General features: G+C 41.5%; 1 long non-coding RNA gene across 2 annotated transcripts in view; it reads right to left on the bottom strand.

Annotated features, from left to right (window-relative positions):
• Nucleotides 1-18,571, bottom strand: part of LOC110257721 (uncharacterized) — a 112,418-nt gene extending 93,847 nt beyond the window's left edge. Inside the window, exons 1-2 of one of the 2 annotated variants that reach the window (XR_014835697.1) lie at nucleotides 18,277-18,571; nucleotides 4,701-4,784 (exon numbers count right to left, since the gene is read on the bottom strand). This is a non-coding gene — a long non-coding RNA (uncharacterized LOC110257721). The remainder of the gene's footprint in view (nucleotides 1-4,700; nucleotides 4,785-18,276) is intronic. The other variant, XR_014835696.1, reaches the window with a different exon arrangement.
• Between the last annotated feature and the right edge of the window lie 196 nt (nucleotides 18,572-18,767).

Raw genomic sequence — 18,767 nt, 5'->3', positions numbered from 1 at the left:
TCTTATTGATTGTAGGCTGCAGCAAAGTTTATGGTTGCCTGTTTATACTGATTCCGTGAAGGTCGATGGGTATTGTGGCAATAAATTCTCACATAACATCACAGTGGTGAGAGAAGGGTAACTTTGGGGGTTATGCCCATGATATGTTTCACGATTCTTCTGGTGCACTTTTTTTTTTTTTCCCCTCAAATTCAGTTGAAAATGAGCATCAAGGCATCAGAAATGCCGGAGAATGATACATCCGGTTACAGACCTTCCCTACTGCAAGTGGGGTCGGGTGGGACCAGCAGCATCACAATCTTTTGGGAGCTTTTTGGAAATGCAGCATAATTAGAATCTGCATTTGAACAGTATTCCCAGATCAACTGAACATACAGTAATTTCCCAGAAGCACTAATCAAAGTAAGTACAAGAGACTCAGCATCTTAGAGATCCAGTTCTGGGTTCAAATGGTGCTAATTCACTGGTGGCCTTGGACAAATTCCTCACTGTCTTTGTTGTTTCCATCATCTCCTCTTTCAAGTGTGCCTAAAATCACCTTCCCCTACTTTTTGAACAATATTCTCACTGTTCCACGAGATCATGGACATGAACCTGCTTGAAAGAGTACTAAGCGTTGGTAGATATGAGATCTTGGTAATGGTAATGGCCAACATCCACAGACCTCAACCACATGTCTTACTCTGTGTTGACTTCTGAAGCTGGCGCTTCCAGTTCCATCTCACAAGAACTATCTGATGAGAGGAGTCCTGTGAATTTCACCTCATACACAGAGAAGCTGAGCCGTGTGGAAATGCAGTGCCTCACACAAGGTGACATACATCGTCCATCCCAGAAGGGAGTTTGAGCCCCTAGGCTACGTTCTTACCCCTGAGCTACACTGCCTCTGACATACACTATGGAAGAGTGGGAACATGAAATTACCACAGAGGACAGTTTAAAAACCACTGTACAGAGAGAACAAGGCATGGCACATTTTAAATTCTTTGTTTTTTTAATCGAGGAAAAGAGAAGAAAACTTTAAAAAGAGAAGTTCCCTGGAGATTAATGGTTCAACGTCCCTGAGTACCCAAACCAACTTGACCATGTTATCAAATGGGGTGGCCAGCTGGCCTCCTCTGTGACTTTGCTTCTAGCAGTTAAGTGTGAACTGGATTACCAGTACACGCAATACGCAAGGAGATGCCCGGGGTTACCGAGTGAGATTCACTGTACCACATACTTAAAAAATAAGTAGTTGGAGTCACAGGTGAAGGAAGAGCAAATCTTATGCATAGAAATTTACAGAGCTGACCCTTGTCTTACAATTTAGTTCTCAAATGTTAGCGGTAGAAAGGCATTCTGTACACTTGGCAGGATCTACTCTGATCCCTTTGGCAACAGAAACTTAAAGCATCCAGAGAGTTCTAAACCAACGTGCTGTCATTTGGAGACCTCGTAAAAATCCCCCTGCTTCTTGACTTTGAGCTAATGTTTCCATGGAAGGATGGTTCTAAGAGCTTTCTCTCTCAATTTCTAAGACATTCCCTTTCTTACCCTTAAGGAGATCAGTGGAAACGTTTGGAAAACCGGATCAGAAGCTGAATGGGATTGGGACCTTATCAATGCAGAAAAGCTCTCTGCTTGGTAGAAAGCTCAGCAGAATGTGAACACAAGCAGATGAGCTGTTAGGATGTCCAGGCCTAGATAAGGATGCCAAGTATTCTGATGGCAAAAAGTGGCAGAGATGTAAAAACTCTGATTTATCTGGGAGTACTAAAAGCTTTAAGAGAGCAAAATATAGCATCAGGGTAAGGAGCTAAAGGGTATAACAAAAAAGCTGCTCCAATCTTCCGGTCAGCTTTAGGAGAGCAAATGGATGAAAAGATGATGAAATCCTCTGATGCTAACTGGTCACCATTATGTCTGCCAAGAGTGCATTTTTTGGTTGCAGTCTTAGGTTCCACGTTTTCTCTGAATCCTCACTCTTGGCACACACAGAAGAGAGGTAATTCGCCACATGGGGCTCCCTCAAAGCAAGGTGACCATTGTAATCTTCCTTTCCAAAGACAGGACCAACCCTGTGCCGAACTGTGTATCTTTGGGCAACGTGGGAGTTGGTTCTGATTGAAGTGAATTTAGTGTTTTTGTGAAAACTTGGGTTCCCCTGGGTTTGGTTGCTCTTGTGCAGGTTGGCATGGAGGGGTTAGGCTAAGAGGCTGGGAGAGAGAGCATCATCACCCAGTCTTCACGTTGTCACCCACCACTGAGAGTTCTGGTCAAGGTCACTCATCTTCTATTTGCACAAAGTGGCGATGCAAATAGATTGCTGCTGAATCAGCTTCTCAGTGAAGCAACATTTCTCCGAGGAAAACAGCTTCCTCTTTGTGGGCGAGGAACATGTCAAAACCATGTGCTTGGAGGCTCTTTTGCTTTTTCCTGGGACTAGCTCTGGATCTCTGAGAGAAAAATGGTTGCTAAGACCTACAGGGCTGTTGCAATGAAAGTATCCTAAAAAGTTTCACTAAACCACAGAGATTAATTCAGAATGTTACATCATGTGAACTCTGATTTATAGCCAGTCTATTTTTCATTTAGGGAAAGTCTGTTTCCAAATATGAGTGAAAGGCTTTTAAATGAGACCTTCTGATTCCCAGAGATACTTTCAAATGCTTGGATTTGCTGGGAGTGAGGCCAACACGAAGACTAACCAAATAAACACACTGGGGTTCCTCTCAAGATGTGCCGACGAGCTGCTCTCTCCACTGGAAGAGAAGGTCACGGACCAGGCTTGGGGCTCCATCCCACACCCCGTAGGAAGTCTTGCACCCGTCCTAAAATTCTGGAGAATTCCGTAGGTGATGCCTCTCCTCTCAGGTCTCTGCCTCTTCTTGCTCCCAACTCTAGCCCCAGCGCCAGGCCCTGTGATCTTCCTTTATCCTAGCCCCTCGCTGCCTCTGAGCCAACATTCTAACGTGGGGACTATGAGGGAAAGAAGGGGGATGATTTAAGTTGTTATGACAGAGGCCAGCTTTTGTTTCACCCCCTCCATGTCAGACCAATTCCCCAGTGAAACAAGGATCTGGCCAGTACCTTTAGCCTCATCAAGTTCTCAGTCAAAATTTTGAAATGATAGGTCTTCTTTAAAGGTTTTATCTGTTTCCTGATCCTGATGACATCCTTAGAGAAAGGAAAAGGCCCCTCAAAGTGTCTTCCTACCTTCTTTCAGATGAACCCCCAGGGATCCGAACTCGTCACTTCAGCAAGGAAATTAAACCTTTGTGCAATAATGGGTCTCACCCGATAGGATATAAGTTTGCCAAAGATTCAATTTCAGTCTGTTTAGGTTTGTGTCCCCAGCACGTTAAACATGACTGGCCTAGAGTGGTGCTCAAAAAATACTGAGCGAGTGACTGACTAAATGAATGAATAAGTGGCCAATGAATAGATTTGAAATTCATTTGTTTGCTGTTAATGAATTAAGCTACTAGTGTATGCCAGAAACCCTGACAGACAACGGACACTGCCAAAATATAACCGGCTTGACACTTGCCCCTGATGAACTGTAACTGAATAGGGAAGATAAAACAAATAGACAATGGCTTCAGTCAAAGAGACACCTTGGAGGTTGCAGGACAGAAGGCTAGACAAGGACTAATGCCAAATCGAGGCCGAACAGGTGAGAAGGATCTCCTAGGTCAGGTCAGAACTCTATGGAGTAAACAAAGCCATCCCACTAGACAGGTACTTCCTTTAGTTACAACAAAACACGAAGAAGCCCTTTAAAGCTATATCTTGCTACGCATTAGCATTTGTACAAATGGCTCTATTCTTTGACTGATACTCAATGGATATCAATATTTTAACTATGGCTTTCCACAATGAAGCTTCAAAAACAAGCTGCACTTCAGTCCACCAAATACCTTCTCCCCAAGCAAAAGACATAGAAACAAGTTCACAAGAAAGTGATCATGTCTGGAGCAAAGCTAAGCTTCCACCTGAAGAGAAAAAGTAGCTCAGATAAAATCATAACCGCCTCTCTCTTCTCAAAGAAAGGAAATCATTGTGGTTCACCAGGTGAGAACGTGGAAGCTCCCCTTTTCGACATATTAAGCTAACCAACAAAGCACAATCTTTTGCAAAAGACGGGTGATTGACAAGTCCTGTGACTCGGTCTCCCTGAGAGGCCGCTGGGTTTCTCACACTCAGATACCATCTTGTATGTTTGGCTGCAAACTGGTTGCAACTAGCCAGTGCCCCCCATCACATGGATAGTTTTCGACATAGAACTTAATTCCTTTTTATGTGATCAGAGGAGAGGGTTTTAAATAGACATTTTAAGAAAACACAGATGCGTGCAACAGCGAAAATAAAAATTGGTTGCAAATGAAACCCCCATCATAACCTGTACCAACATTTAGTGTCTTTTCCTCCGGTTTATGCCTGAGTGTATTTTTTTCCTTTTTCCACAAATCAGACAATTTTGCGGGTACTACTCCTCATCCTTTGCTGCCCTCATTTAGTCTTGTCCTATTGCCATTTGAGGAGTCTGATAATATGTGAGGAAAGTAGATGGTGAACCAGGGAGACCAGCTGGTGTTGGTGGATGGAGTTCAGGAGTGACCATTGTTGGCATCTCAGAGTTCCCCCAAGAGAGCCCAACCACAAGGAGCACAAACCAAAAGATTTGTGTCAGAGAAATTTCAGCTACGAACACTCACCAAAGGGGTTCCAGGCTCTCCTCCACCAGCTTCCTGATCCAGGTTGCTTTGGTAGAAGTCAGCTCACTGCCAGATTGTTCTCCCCTGAATATCAAACATAATTCAGAGTTAGACCTTCCTAGCATCATAAGAGGCATGCTCAGAAGAATGGATCAAGACGCACTTGGCGGAGTTCCCATCGTGGCTCAGTGGTTAACAAATCCGACTAGGAACCATGAGGTTGCGGGTTCGGTCCCTGGCCTTGCTCAGTGGGCTAAGGATCTGGCGTTGCTGTGAGCTGTGGTGTAGGTTGCTATGGCTCTGGCGTGGGCTGGTGGCTACAGCTCTGATTCAACCCCTAGCCTAGGAACCTCCATATGCCACAGGAGTGGCCCAGGAAATGGCAAAAAGACCAAAAAAAAAAAAAAAAGACACACTTGGCCTATTTATAACTTTTCAAACTTCTTACAAGGAACACGTGCAGGCACTTTCAGAAGTGGTGGAAATGTCAGAAAGTTTATTGTTAAAAAGCCTGAACTCACTCTTGTGACTTGGTTCCCATTTCATAGGTTAGAATGAATGGAAAATAGCTGGTATGGACCAAATCTACTCAAACGTAGCCATGCATAACCAAATCCTTATGTTTCATAACTGACAATGATTCATCCAAGTGTACTACATGTTATAAATGCTTAAGTCCCTAAGAGCTTCAAATGGCTCCAAAAGTTCCTCTTTGTCAGGTGGATATTTATTAAACATCACCTTATCAAGGATAGATGTGGAGACATTTGCTTCTGTAAGGTTTTTGCCCTAATTAATGCAGCAATCACAAGTGAGGTGATGACATATATAACGATCTATTTAAGAAAATATGTTATTGAAAGATTATTTGGTTGGAGAACAGTGGGGATCTAACAAAGCCTCAAGAACATGAAAGTGGGCCATCAGTACATTTTTATGAATAAGGGAGTTAACACAATTGAGTGCCTACCATTTTCCAAGCAGCGTTCTCAGTTTTAACTCATTTAATTGCCATAACACTAAGATAACTCTTATTAGTATACCCAATTAAAAGATGGTTAAACTGAGGCACAAGATGGTTAAGGAACTTAGCCACAGTCCTAAGTAGAGAGAGACAGTATAGGACACATGACTAAGTCGTCCCGTTCCGTAATCTCTGTTCCTAACCACTCTACGATATTTACTGGGCTATGAAAGATCTTGAAAGGGTCTTGGTCTGCTTCCTTCACCCAGCAAAAACTCAGGAAACATTTATGAAGCCCTAACTTGGTGCCAAGCTTTGTACCAGACCCTTTGAACACATGGTCAATATAATGAGATACCTATCCTCAAGAAGTGCATTCCAGTCGGGGAGACAGGTAAGTAAAAGCAATTATAATATCACTTTACCTGCCCACAGAATCAAGCTCAAGCAATTCTGGGTGGATCAGAATCAATACTATGTTGAAAATTTGAGAAGATTACCTATGCTAAGATAGAGGTGGTCCTCCATGGGATGTATCTGACTACCAGCCCATCATGAATCAATGAGCCCAGAAGGCCAGCTAGGTCAGCACTCAATGGGCCTTTTCTGCTGCAACAAGGATTGTGTGAAAACAGCCCATGATTCGCTCTGTGGCGGTTAAGAGAGTAGAGGATAAATGTATTACAGAATTTCTCCACCTCCACAAAACCCAATAAAATTATGGACCACAGATATGCCTGTCCCTTTTACATCCACCTTAAACTTTTTTGTGTTTAACTCAGGCAGTGAATTTGTAAAGGGGAATCAAGGATGTAGACAGATGCTACGGGAAACATATAAGAAACTCCCTGTAAGAAACTAAAAATATATTTCTCACCATTGCCAAATATTTCCCTCCACTCATTTTTCCCTGTGAAAGTGAGTCCTTCTGCTTTTGGTATCCAATTTGGCTCCTCCTAAAACAGGTTACACCCCAAATGGCTACCTGATGCCAAACGGGCCTTGCTAAGGTCTCCATGAAACATGCCACATAATTCCATAATCACATCACAGCTAATCAGGTTTACTGGAAGGCCCCTGGGCAGGACTGCTTGGCCGGTCATTCTCCTGGAGGATCTATCTCCTAGGATATTTCCCATACCCACTTGCAGTAAATACAGAGGAGGCCAACTCTTTACCCTTTCATCTTTTGCAGATTGGTTTAACCAAGGAAAGGTTGCGGAAAAGGTACATTTGGCAAGATTTTCTTTCAACGCCTCATAACTGAGCAATTGCTAAAGGTTGTTAAAGAGCCAGCAGATGCGGTAGATAAGGAGGCCTTATCAGCTTTTTGACCAGTTGTGATTCCATCTTGAATTTAAAACCTGTTTACTCTTAGGAAAAAATCCAGGCCCTCCTCTCCCTGCTTCTACTGGTAAGGGCAGAGCAGGTTTAGGCTTATCAGTAACACATTTGTTTTTCCTTGAGCCCACGAAGCATGATCTCTTGCAGCCAAAACATGATGGAAAGGCTTAGCGGCCTATTGTCAAAGTATTCTGTTTTCTTTAAAGTTCATTTCTTGAAACTGGATTCTGGTCTCAACTTCACTGGCTGCTTCCAAACACAGGGGGCATGGCTTAGTTCTACTTGAAGGCAGAAGAAGTGAAGCCTGCCCCCTTTTTCTTGGAGAGCACAAGGAACCTGTTTGCTTTTTGTCCTTATTTGGGCTCAGTTTCCCGTGATGGCTTTTTTGAGTTCGTTTCTCAGGCCAACGATAGCAGACACAGCAAATTCATTTGTGGAAACTGTCTGGCTTTGGTCTGTTGTTTGTGTTTTTAAATATAATTGAGCTATTTTATCACCATTCTTCTTAGTAGCCACCCACATTTGGAATGCCTCCACCTTGCGTGACAGTCAGATGTTTTTTATTCCCACTTTGGAATTTAAGATTTTAGAATTTGTTGTTTAGGGTACAGGATGGGTATAAGATGGAACCTACTTATTTTTTTTTTTTCATTTTTAATGACGTTTCTTGTTTTGTAATTTCACACACAATACCTGTTTATCACGGATCACTAGAAATACATAAAAGCGTACGGTAAAAAATAACAGTCACCTACTGTCTCCATTTCCCAGAGATAACCAGCATAAGCTTTTTGATGCATTTCCTCCCAGTGTCTACACATTTTTTTTTAAGTGAAATGTAACTGACCTACAACATTATGTTCCTTCCAGGTGCATAACACGGGGTTTCAATATTTATATACATTACAAATTAATTACCACGATAAGTCTAGTTACCATCTGTCACCATGCAAAGATATTACAATGTAATTGACTATATTCCCCATGCTGTAATCTTCATCCCCGTGACTCATCTATTTTGTAACTGCCAATTTGTAGCTCTTAATCTCCCTTACTTATTTCTCTCCTTCCCCCACCCCCTTCTGTTCTGGCAACCCCCTGAGAAACTAGCAGTTCATGGTAGGGCCATCTACACAATTTACAGGGCTCGTTACAAAATGATAATTCAAGGCCCCTTGGTCAAAATTTATCGCAATTGTTGACAGAGACTGCAGAGCATTAAAGCAAGCACAGGGTCCTTCTGTGTACAGTGCCCTGCGTGACTAAACAGGTCACACGCCCATAAAGCCAGCCCCAATTCTGGATTATTCATAGGCAATTTGAAAGTTATCCAGGCTCTGTGTTTTCCCTCATCCACTTCCCTGCTTACTGGCTTGGGACAAATCTCTGGACCTTTAGAAACTGCCACATTAAGCTGTGGAATGGAGAAGAAAAATGATATAAATTGAAATTTCTTCATTTGGCTAAAGACATTTGGCAGGGGACAGGTAGAGAGAGTGAGATTCTTCTCCATTGCCTGCTCATTTCATTTGTCCTTACTATGAAAGAGTGTGATAGAATGGGAGAATAGTAAACCCACTCAGATGAAATTCTTTTTTTTTTTTTTTCCCCTTATTTGGCCACCCCATAGCATATGGAGTTCCCAGGGCAGGGGTCAGATCCAAGCTGCAGTTGTGACCTACACTGCAGCTGCAGAAATGCCAGATCCTTAATCCACTGTGCCAGGCTGGGAATCAAACTGCATCCCAGCGCTCCAGAGAAGCCACTGATCCCACTGCACCACATTCCCACTCAGATGAAATTCAGATCCTCAAAAATTAAACATAGAATTGCCATATGACCTAGTAATTCCACATCTAGGTATATACCCAGAAGAACTGAAAACAGGGATTCAAACAGATACGTTAGAGCAATGTTCACAGCAATACTGTTTAAAAAGAGTCAAGAGGTAAAGACCCAAATGTCCATCAAATGGATGAAAGGTTAAGTAGATTGTGGTATATGTGTGCAAGTGGGTATTATTCCACCCTAAAAAGAAATGAAGTACTGATACAACATGTTTGAACCTCTAAAAAAAAAAACATTCATAAAAGGTCTCATATTATATGATTCTATTTAGATGAAATGTCCAAAAGAGGCAAATCCATAGAGACAAAGTAGATTGATGATTGCCAGGTGCTGGAAATAGGGGAATTGGGAATAAACACTCACTTTTTGGGGGTGATGAAATGTTTTGGAACTGCATAGTTGTGATGGTTACACAACATTAAGGATGTGCCAAATGCCACTAAATTGCCCATTTTGTCATTTCACTTGAATTTTATCTCAACTTCTCACTCTAACATAGGAAGCCAGGCAAATAATTACTCTCAGTGCAGGAAAAAGGCTCAGAGCTTTAAAGGTATAGTCCATGCGACCCCTTCCTTATGTCTAAAATTACGACAATTAAAATCACTTCAGAAAGATACGTTATTGGGAAGTGTGTGATGCCCACTGACCACGTCATTGTTGATGACTTTTTAGACCATCTAGAAGGGCTCTTCTTGGACAGAAAAAGGAAGCAGCAAATCCTAAGACTTGAAAGTTGGGGACCTTGGCTTCCTGGTACCTCGGGAGCATCACCCACATTCTCCAGATGCTGGTGTGCTCACCTACAAAACGAGGGAGCTGGTGTGAATGTTCCCTAAGTTTCTTTAGGACTCCTGGGTTTGTTAGATTGAAGCACACAAGGGCCTCATGGAGGCCCAAGGGTGAGGGAAAGAACCAGAATTCAGGATGGATCCCAGGACTAAGGAGAGACTAGGAAGGCTTAAGAGGTTTCCACCTGGGGCCCGTAAGAAAAAAGAGGGGAACAGCAAAGACAAGACAATCAGGGGCCTGAAGGCAAACTTAGCCCATTTCATGATTTGGTCTATGTAGGAGAGACTTATTCTTCAAATTCTAGAAAACACTGTCTATTTATAGTAAGATCTAGACAGCATGAGGTAAGAAGATGAAGTAATAGATCTAATATATAAGCCATCCATTACAACCTAAGAATATTTTTATTGGTATTACGGAAATTCAAGAATAAAAAGGCAACTAGGTCAGCAGAACAAATAGGCCCTCGCCACTCAGAGGGTCCCCCATGGACCAAGCACATCAGCATCATGTGGGAGCTTGTGAGAAATACACCATCTCAGGCCCCACCTCAGACCTAATGAATCACACTCTGCATTTTTTTTTTCCCCGTGGCTGCCCTGCCAGCATGCACAAGTTCCCAGACCAGGGATAGAACTTGCGCCACAGCAGTGACCAGAGCCACAACAGTGACAACACTGTATCCTTAACTAAGCCACCAGGGAACTTCCAGACTCTGCATTTTAACAAGATCTCCAGGTAATAGAAATGTACAGTAAAGTTTGAGAAACACCATCCAGACCATATTCCTGGAGACATGAGTTCCCTACATCCTTATTTACTCTTTACACACTCAGTTCCCTGTGCATCCCCATTCAGAAGCTTTCCCAGTTGAAGAGGACCTGGTATTTTAGTGACCAAAGAGAAACTGAAATGAGACATGTGCACAGCGCAGGGGCATGGGTGTCTGCCTAGTCTGGGCCACCGGTCACCATAGTGGATCTTTATCAACGGGGATAGCTTGCTCCAAATTTGAGCCTGGGCTCTCTCTCACAGCAGGTTATGTGAGCTGCCCATGGAAAGCCTTCAGAATCTAATAATCTTCTAGAACAGGGGTCAGAAAACTTTTTCTGTAAAGGTTCGCTTGATAAATGTTTTTGGCTTTGTGGCTACACAGTCTCTGTCTTTGTCACAGCTACCCAACTCCGCCTTGGAGCTTGAAAGTAGCCACAGATGACATGTAAATGATCATGCCAACTGTGTTATAAATTGTGTGGACACTGAAATTTTAATTTGATATAATTTTGATATGTCATGAAATATTCATCTTCTAATTTTTTTTTTTCCAAATGGCTGCACCCGCAGCATAGGGAAGTACCGGGGCCAGGGCCTGAATCTGAGCCACAGCTGCAACCTGTGCCACAACAGCGGCAACACTAGATTCTTTAACCCACTTCACCAGGCTGGGGATTGAACCAACATACCTGTGCAGTGACCTAAGATTTGTTTAACCCACTGCACCACAGTGGGAACTCCAATATTCGATTTTTTTCATCATTAAAAAAGGTAAAAGCTATTCTTAGCTCACAGGCCATAAAAACAAAGACAGTAGGATGAATTTGAGCCAGAGGTTAGAGTTTACTGACCCCTGACATACAAGGAAGGCCATCAGCCTGGGGAGAAATTATAGGAGGAAGAAGTATAGCGTATCTCCTACTCAAAGTTTGGAGTGCAAGATAAGGGTAGAGAAGCATGAACATGTAGTATTTAACTCCTCGTTTAGGCTTTGGACCATGATGGGAAACACTGCAAAATCTATTTTTTTAAGGGCTATGATACAGACATAGCCAAAGAGAACTTATCACCCAACAGCACTGTGGAATGCTTTGTAAAGTTCACACAGAGCTGCTAAAGAGTTTCTATAAACAAGCGAGAAGATTATAGAAGTGAGTAATAATACCCTGAATTCTTTCTCTTCCAAGAGGCGATATAACTTGAGCTAATCTAAAGTAGACTTGATATTCCATCATCTATGAAAATTCCATGCCTGAAGTGGTTAACCACAAGTCAGTGATGCTCTGGGTGCCAACCCACTGGCTTCGAGAACTTCTATAAAGTCCTGCTGATTCAAAACAGAAGCCAGAACCACTGTGATGCTAGTTTTCCTTAATTTCTTGATTTGATCTTCACTACAACCTGGTGGTAACTTCATGAGCTTATAAATTTCCTTCCTCTTTGTTTGTTTAAAAGTGCTGCAGAGCACTCTTCATTTTCCACTCAATTAAAAAAAAAAAAAGCTTTTTATTAGGGCTCTTTGTGGTATAAGAAAGCTACAGACATAAGAAGAGATACCATCTCTGAAATCTTCCAGAAAAGGAATCCAAAATGTGACGGATGTGAATTGGCTCCTCAGATAACTTATTTCAGAAAGCAAATCAGAGGGGACCCTTTTATCCCAAAGTTATTTCAGCCTTAGGGTTAATTAAGATTTGGATAACTTTTATTAGCTAAAACAATTTTTTCTCCCAATTATGTGAATGTTTGGAGTCTAAATTGTCCGAATGTATAGGAAGTTATGTTATAAGAGAGATGGGTCCAGGGAGTAACATCCCCACAAGCCTTGTTTACTCTAGGGAGTGTACCTATGCCCAGATGGACATTAATCCCTAACCCCCTGTGACTCAGTCTATGGGAAGAAAAGGGCAAAGAAACCATGAGACTTACAGGATATTTCCACCCCCAAGACCTCTAACGGACAAGGATACCATTACCAATACAGGTAATTGGGCAAGGCCAATGGGAGAAATCCACATCTTTCTGGACCCCATGCTGGTACCCCCCATCTTTAAGGGATAAAAACCCCTGTAAGACAATAGAGAGGGGGACTCTTCTTTCCCCTCCCAGCCGTCCTGGGAGCTATTTGCTTTCCTGTAATAAAGACTTTGTTTGCTTGCTTGCTTGCTTGCTGGAAAAAAAAAAAAAAAAGAGAGAGAGAGAGAGATGAGGAGCTTGCAATATCCCAATTCTTTGATATCATTCTATTTTTTTTTTCAATCTATTCTGAAAATCTAAACTATTGGGAAAGAAAATGGAAGCCCAAAGATGTTTATCATAGCACTACCACTTATTAGTACAACCTGGAAGTGATCTAAATTTACAAGAGGAAATGATCAAAGTAAGTTAGAATATTATCATATGATGGACTATTATACAGTCATTATTAAAATGTTTAGTAATTATTTCAGTTTGTGAGATGCCCCTTGAGGTATGAAAATGCAAATGTAAATCTTCTAAATCATCAGATGGAAAACGGACATGTTCATATATTTTAAAATTAGGAAAAACAACTTAAAAGAATCATGACCAAATGCATAGGTAAATGTATAAAAGCAGAGGTAACTGAAACAATTTTTTTAAAAACAGCTCCCAGAGACAATAATTTAAAAAAACCAACTTCGAACTCTCTGTGATATTTACTGGAGATGCATTTAAAACGAAGCGACTCTGAAAGCAAAAGATAAATACACTGAGCAAAAGAAGGAAGATGGGAAAAATGTTGTACAACCATAATCACTGTCCATTTCCAGAACTTGTTCATCATCCTAAATAGAAACTCTGTACCCATTAAACAATAATTCCCCAACCCTCCCTTCTCTTCAGCCCCAGGCAACCATTATTCTACCTTCTGTCTTTATGGATTCGCCTATTCCAGATACTCCAGATAACTGGAATCATACAGTATTTGTCCTTTGTGTCTGGCTTATTTCACTTGGCACAGTGTTATCAGGGTTCATTCATGTTGTAGCATATGTTAGAATCTCATCCATTTTTATCACTGAATACAATTCCATTGTATGGACAGACCACATTTTGTCCATCCTTTCATCTGTTCATGGGCACTTGACTTGTCTCCACCTTTGGGCTCTTGTGAATACTGCTGCTATGAATACTGGTGTGCAAATATTTGTTTGATTCCTGATGTCAATTCTTTAGGATATACATCTAAGAGTGGAATCCCCAGATTGTATAATTCTATAAAGTAAATGTAGTTTTAATCTTAGTGGAAAGTAGGGCCTTCTAGCCAAAACATAAAATCCAGAAGCCATAAAGGAAATTATTTATAAATTCAACTAAAACAAAACAAAACAAACAAACAAAAACTTCTTGGAGTTCCTGTTGTGGCTCAGCTGGTTAAGAACCCAACTAGTATCCATGAGGATATGTATTCGATCCCTGGCCTTGCTCAGTGAGTTAAGTATCCAGTGTTGCCACAAGCTGTGGCAGAGGTCACAGGTGCAGCTCTGGTCTCGAATTGCCATGGCTGTGCAGCTCAGATTCGACCCCTAGCCCTGAACGTCCATATGCCACAGGTGTGGCTATAAAAAGTGAATAAATAAATTCAGCATTATATGTACACACACACACACACTTCATAGTTTCATAAAACTTCACTTCTAAAGCCAAAAGCCTGAGGAAAACATTCCAACATGTATGACAATGAGCTCACACAATCAGTAAGAACAAGAGAGATAATCCAATACAAAACAGGTAAAGAGGAAGTTTCTGGAGGGGAGGGGGAAGAAAACGAATGTCCAGTGAACTTCTGAAAAGATGCTCACTCTTACTTATAACTTAGTAATTACAAATCACAACAACGAGGTACCATTTTTAAACTATAGGTTGCCTGAAAAGTTAAAATGTTACAACGCTGAGTAGTAAGGATGTTGGGATATAAGTGTATATACTTTTTGATAGACATGTAAATGTGTCAACATTTTCGGTGAACAATTTGGTGACATCTGTCACAGTTTATATATAGCACATAATTTTGGTCCCAGCAGAGATGGAGATAAAAGAGTTTACTGTAGCATTGTTTGTAATGCTAAAAAGGTGAAAAAGTTTATCATTATGAGACTAAATGAATTGTGATAGAACCAAACAATGGAATGCACTCAAAGATAACGGTAATTAAGCTATGAAGAATCCAAGCTCTGTGTCTTCTCTGCCACTCCCCACCCCCAGATTCTCTTCACCAGGTTTCTGTGTATCTGAAGCTCCATAGAATGGCACTTGCAGGTATGTGTGTACCTGACTCTTCTATTTTAATTGTGTTCAACTATTGCCCCCCCTATTTTGTTTCTGGTTTACTGTCAAGGACCTTAAAGGGAAGTTTCTGCCCAGTGATGTTGCCACCTGCGAAAAAGAACCTGGCTTTTCTAGAACTTTCGCAGGTCTTGCATGCTCAAGGAACTGGGAATGGGGGCACAAAAACCTGGGCATCTTTGGGATCCTGGCAGGTGCCACCCCCAAGTTTGTCCTTTCCCCAGTGCCTAGGCCCTGAGTTGATGTCCCATAGCTGTGTTTCCTGTTGCCTGAGATCTCTTGCCCTCCCTGAGGCCAGGAAAGCCCATCTCATCTCATACGGGAGTATTAATCTCAGAAATCTCTGAAATCCAATCATTAGTCCCAATAATTTCTTCACAGTTTCAATCAAGAGGCCAAAAAGGACTCTGTGTTCAACAGGCAGCTAAGCTTTGGCCCACTCCATCAAGACCTTTGCAAGATAGGTTCCAACGTGCTCCTTCTCTTAAATGTAATTAAACCAAATCTATGTTGGACATCCGTACGCTCCTGAACAGTGAAAAAAAAAGGTTTAATTCTTCACTTGTATCCTATAGCTGTTAATTCCTAGAAGCAACAGAATATGTTCTGGTTAAAAAGTCAAAAACTTACATTATTATTTACAGGATAATGCACTCCCTTTTGTGCTATTCCAAAGTATTTTGATGTCCTCATTTTCCTAGCATGCATAATAAATCCAAAGGGGGGGAAAAATTTAACTCTACATTTTTAAGTTGATGGTTTCTATCTGGTTTTATTAGCTATAACATTTATCTATTTCTGCCCTAACAATTCGAAAAGCGAGTGCTCTTTAAAATACGAGGTAGATTATGTAACTGCTGGGTTTTGTAGCCTTTAAAGATTTCCCATTGTCCTTTGAACATAATCCTAAAGTGCCTGTAATTGCCAATTTCAACTGCTTTTGGCCTCTTAGTGCACTGAGGTCACCCAGGGCTTCTCTCCGGTCCCTGGACCATACATGGCCTTTGATGGCCTGGGGGCTGTGTTTCTGTTTCCTCCACTCACTTCACCATTCTCCTTTTCCCAGCTTTATCAAGATATCACTGAAATATAACATTGTGTTAGTGTAAGGTGTTCAATGCACTGATTTGACACACCTAAATATTGTGAGATAACTACAATATGGTTAGCTAACACCTCCATCACCGCCTTTCCTCCCCCCACCACCCGGTGGTGAGAAACTCAAGATCTATTCTCTTAGCAAATTTCAAGCATACACTACAGTATTGATAACTATAATCACCACGTTACACAAGAGATCCCTAGACTTAACTGTCTTATAACTGGAAGTTTATACCCAATGATCAACATCTCCCCATTTTTCCCCACCTCCCAGCGCCTGGTAACCAGCACTCCACTCTGTTTCTTTGAGTTCAGCTTTTTTAGATTCCACATCTAAGATCATACCATATTTGTTTTCTGACTTATTTCACTTAGTATAGTGCCTTCAATTCAGATATAATTCACAAATCATACCATCTACCCTTTTAAAGAGTACAGTTCAGTGTTTGTTAGTATATTCACAGGCATGTACAACCATCTCAGCCATCAATTTTAGAACATCTTGATTGTCCCCAAAGGAAACTCCATACCAATTAATAGTCACTCCTCACACCTCCACACACCCAGCCCCTGGCAACCCTAATCTACTCCCATCTTTATGGGTTTACCTATTCGGAACGTTTCATATAAATGGAATCATAATTCAAGGCCTTGATAATGGCCTTCTTTCTCTTATCTTCACTTCCAAGGTTCATCCATGCCCGGCCATGATGCCACATGCATCAAGATTTTATTCCTTTTCACGGCTGAATAGTCTTCCACTGTATGAATAGACCACATTTTGTTTATCTATTTACCCACTGATAGATGTCTGGACTATTTCCACTTCTTAGCTATTATCAATAATGCTGCAATGAACATTTTGTTTACAAGGATTTGTGTGTCATGCTTTCCTCTGTCTAGGGTGTGTACCTAGGAGATGACTTGGTGGTCATATGCTAACTCTATGTTTAACCATTTGAGGAGCAGTCAAACTGCTTTCCAAAGTAACCCCCCCCACACCAGCAATGGATGAGGGTTCCAATTGCCCCCCATCCTCAGCAACATTTATCATCTTTTTGACTCTAGTAATATCTCATTGTGGCTTTGATTTGCATTTCCCTAATACCTAATTATGTTGAGCATCTTTTCCGGTGGCTATTCAACATCTGAATAGCTTCTTTGACAAAAGGTGTGTTCAGATTCTCATCACTCTAATAAATGTTGTTTAGTAGCAACCCTTCTCCACCTCTCTGGGTCAGTTGTGTAACTTAATATGCAGACATAAGAAAGCCCTATATCCATGGTAAGCCAGTAATGGCTGGGACCCCAGCAGGGAATCGCATGCCTAGCTCCCTCAGATTTCTTCCTTCCTTCCGGCCCTGTCCCCCACATCTGCTGATCTGCTGTGAGCACTCCTTTGCTCCCCATCCACACACACGCAGTCCCAAATGAATTCTCTTCCTCATCTTAAAGCTGATACTCTTATTGCTAAAGACTCCTCTCTCTCTCCCTCCCTCCCTCTCTCTCTCTTTCCAGTAGATTAGAGTTCAGCCTGCAGAACATTAATTCTTTTAACCACAGGATTACTCTTCCCTACTAGGCAGTTGCTATTTTCTCCTAAGTAGATCCATGGATCTAGGTGGAGTCCATCTTGCCCACAGCACTGCATAGGGCTGAAAACCCCCCCTCCACTGAATTTTGTTGGCTTCCCTCATTTTTACAATGTCAACACCTTCTAATCTGCTCTGACCCAAAAGAATGTCCCCTTAGAACTGTCTTCCTGACAAGTCATCCACTATCAATGCTCCCCATTCTGCCTTCACCCTTCATCAACTGTCTTGTGAGGAACTAGAGGTTTAAATTGATCTGTGCTGTTTAAAAGAATGAAATAGTGTAAATAACTGAAATAAGCAAAGGGAATGAGTGAGAAGCAGTATGGCCGGGGGTTATGATCTTGGACTCAAAAGCCAGACCACCTGGGGTTAAACCCCAGCTACCAAGTTCCTGAACCTCTCCTTAACTCCGTTTCTTGGTCTGTAAAACAGGAGTAATCATAGTACCCAACTCCCAGGGTTGGCGTTATATTTCTTAGAACAGAGCTGGGTACATAGGAAGCACTCAATGAGTTAGGTGTTAATATTTACAAACCTACAGCGGAATACAGTTCAGCCATGGAAATGGATGATGAAGACGGTATTTATTGGTGTGTGAAAAGCTTTACAATGTAGCAGTAACTCAAAGCAGCAGCTGTCCAGACAGAAGTCATTTGGAATATATGTATATCATTAACATGTGGCTCCATGAAAGACTTTACACTGAGGCTAACCATGTTTTTTACTGAATAGTAGAATTGTAATGGCCTTTACTTATTGACTGGCCTTTTCCTTATCTTCTCATCTTTCAACATCAACTATACACGATTCAAATCATGTTTTAGAATAAGGAAGATAATTCTCTGCTTACCTCATCGAATCCTAGGGCTTCCTGGTTTCAGGTCCCCTTTGTATGGGCGGCACATAAACTATTCTATTGTTAGGACTGTGTTGTTTGCTTGCTTTGGCGGGTGGGGGGGTGGGGGGGTGGATTATATTTAGAGAGCGTGGTTAACCGCTTTGGTTTTAGTCTTCTTACAAATCTATGTTTCCGTAAGTATCTCCTCTCATGAAAGCTTAAGGAGTCAGAGTTCAGCTCAAGCAAGCAAGAGAATCAACATTTGCCTCCCGGTTCCAGGCCTTTTCCTATTCCACCATCTTTAATTAATGATCATTGATCCCTTATGGTTTCTAGAGCCTGAGGTGCCCTAATTACTCTAGAAGATCCTTTAACTACTTGTAATTTAAAGAAACAGACCACCATAGTATCAAAACAACAGACCTTGAAAATGATTTCAGCTGAGAGGTACCAACAAGTTGGAGCAATAACATTTAATTAATTAACACAGAAAATCAGGTCCG

Source organism: Sus scrofa, chromosome X (genome assembly GCF_054392235.1).
Source record: "Sus scrofa isolate SSC_HxYL_T2T_F1_AM1 chromosome X, Sscrofa_HxYL_maternal_Yorkshire_Landrace_v2.0, whole genome shotgun sequence".
NCBI classification, from domain to species: domain Eukaryota; kingdom Metazoa; phylum Chordata; class Mammalia; order Artiodactyla; family Suidae; genus Sus; species Sus scrofa.
Note: the sequence above shows the minus strand (reverse complement) of the source record. Positions and strands in the feature narration are given on the sequence as shown.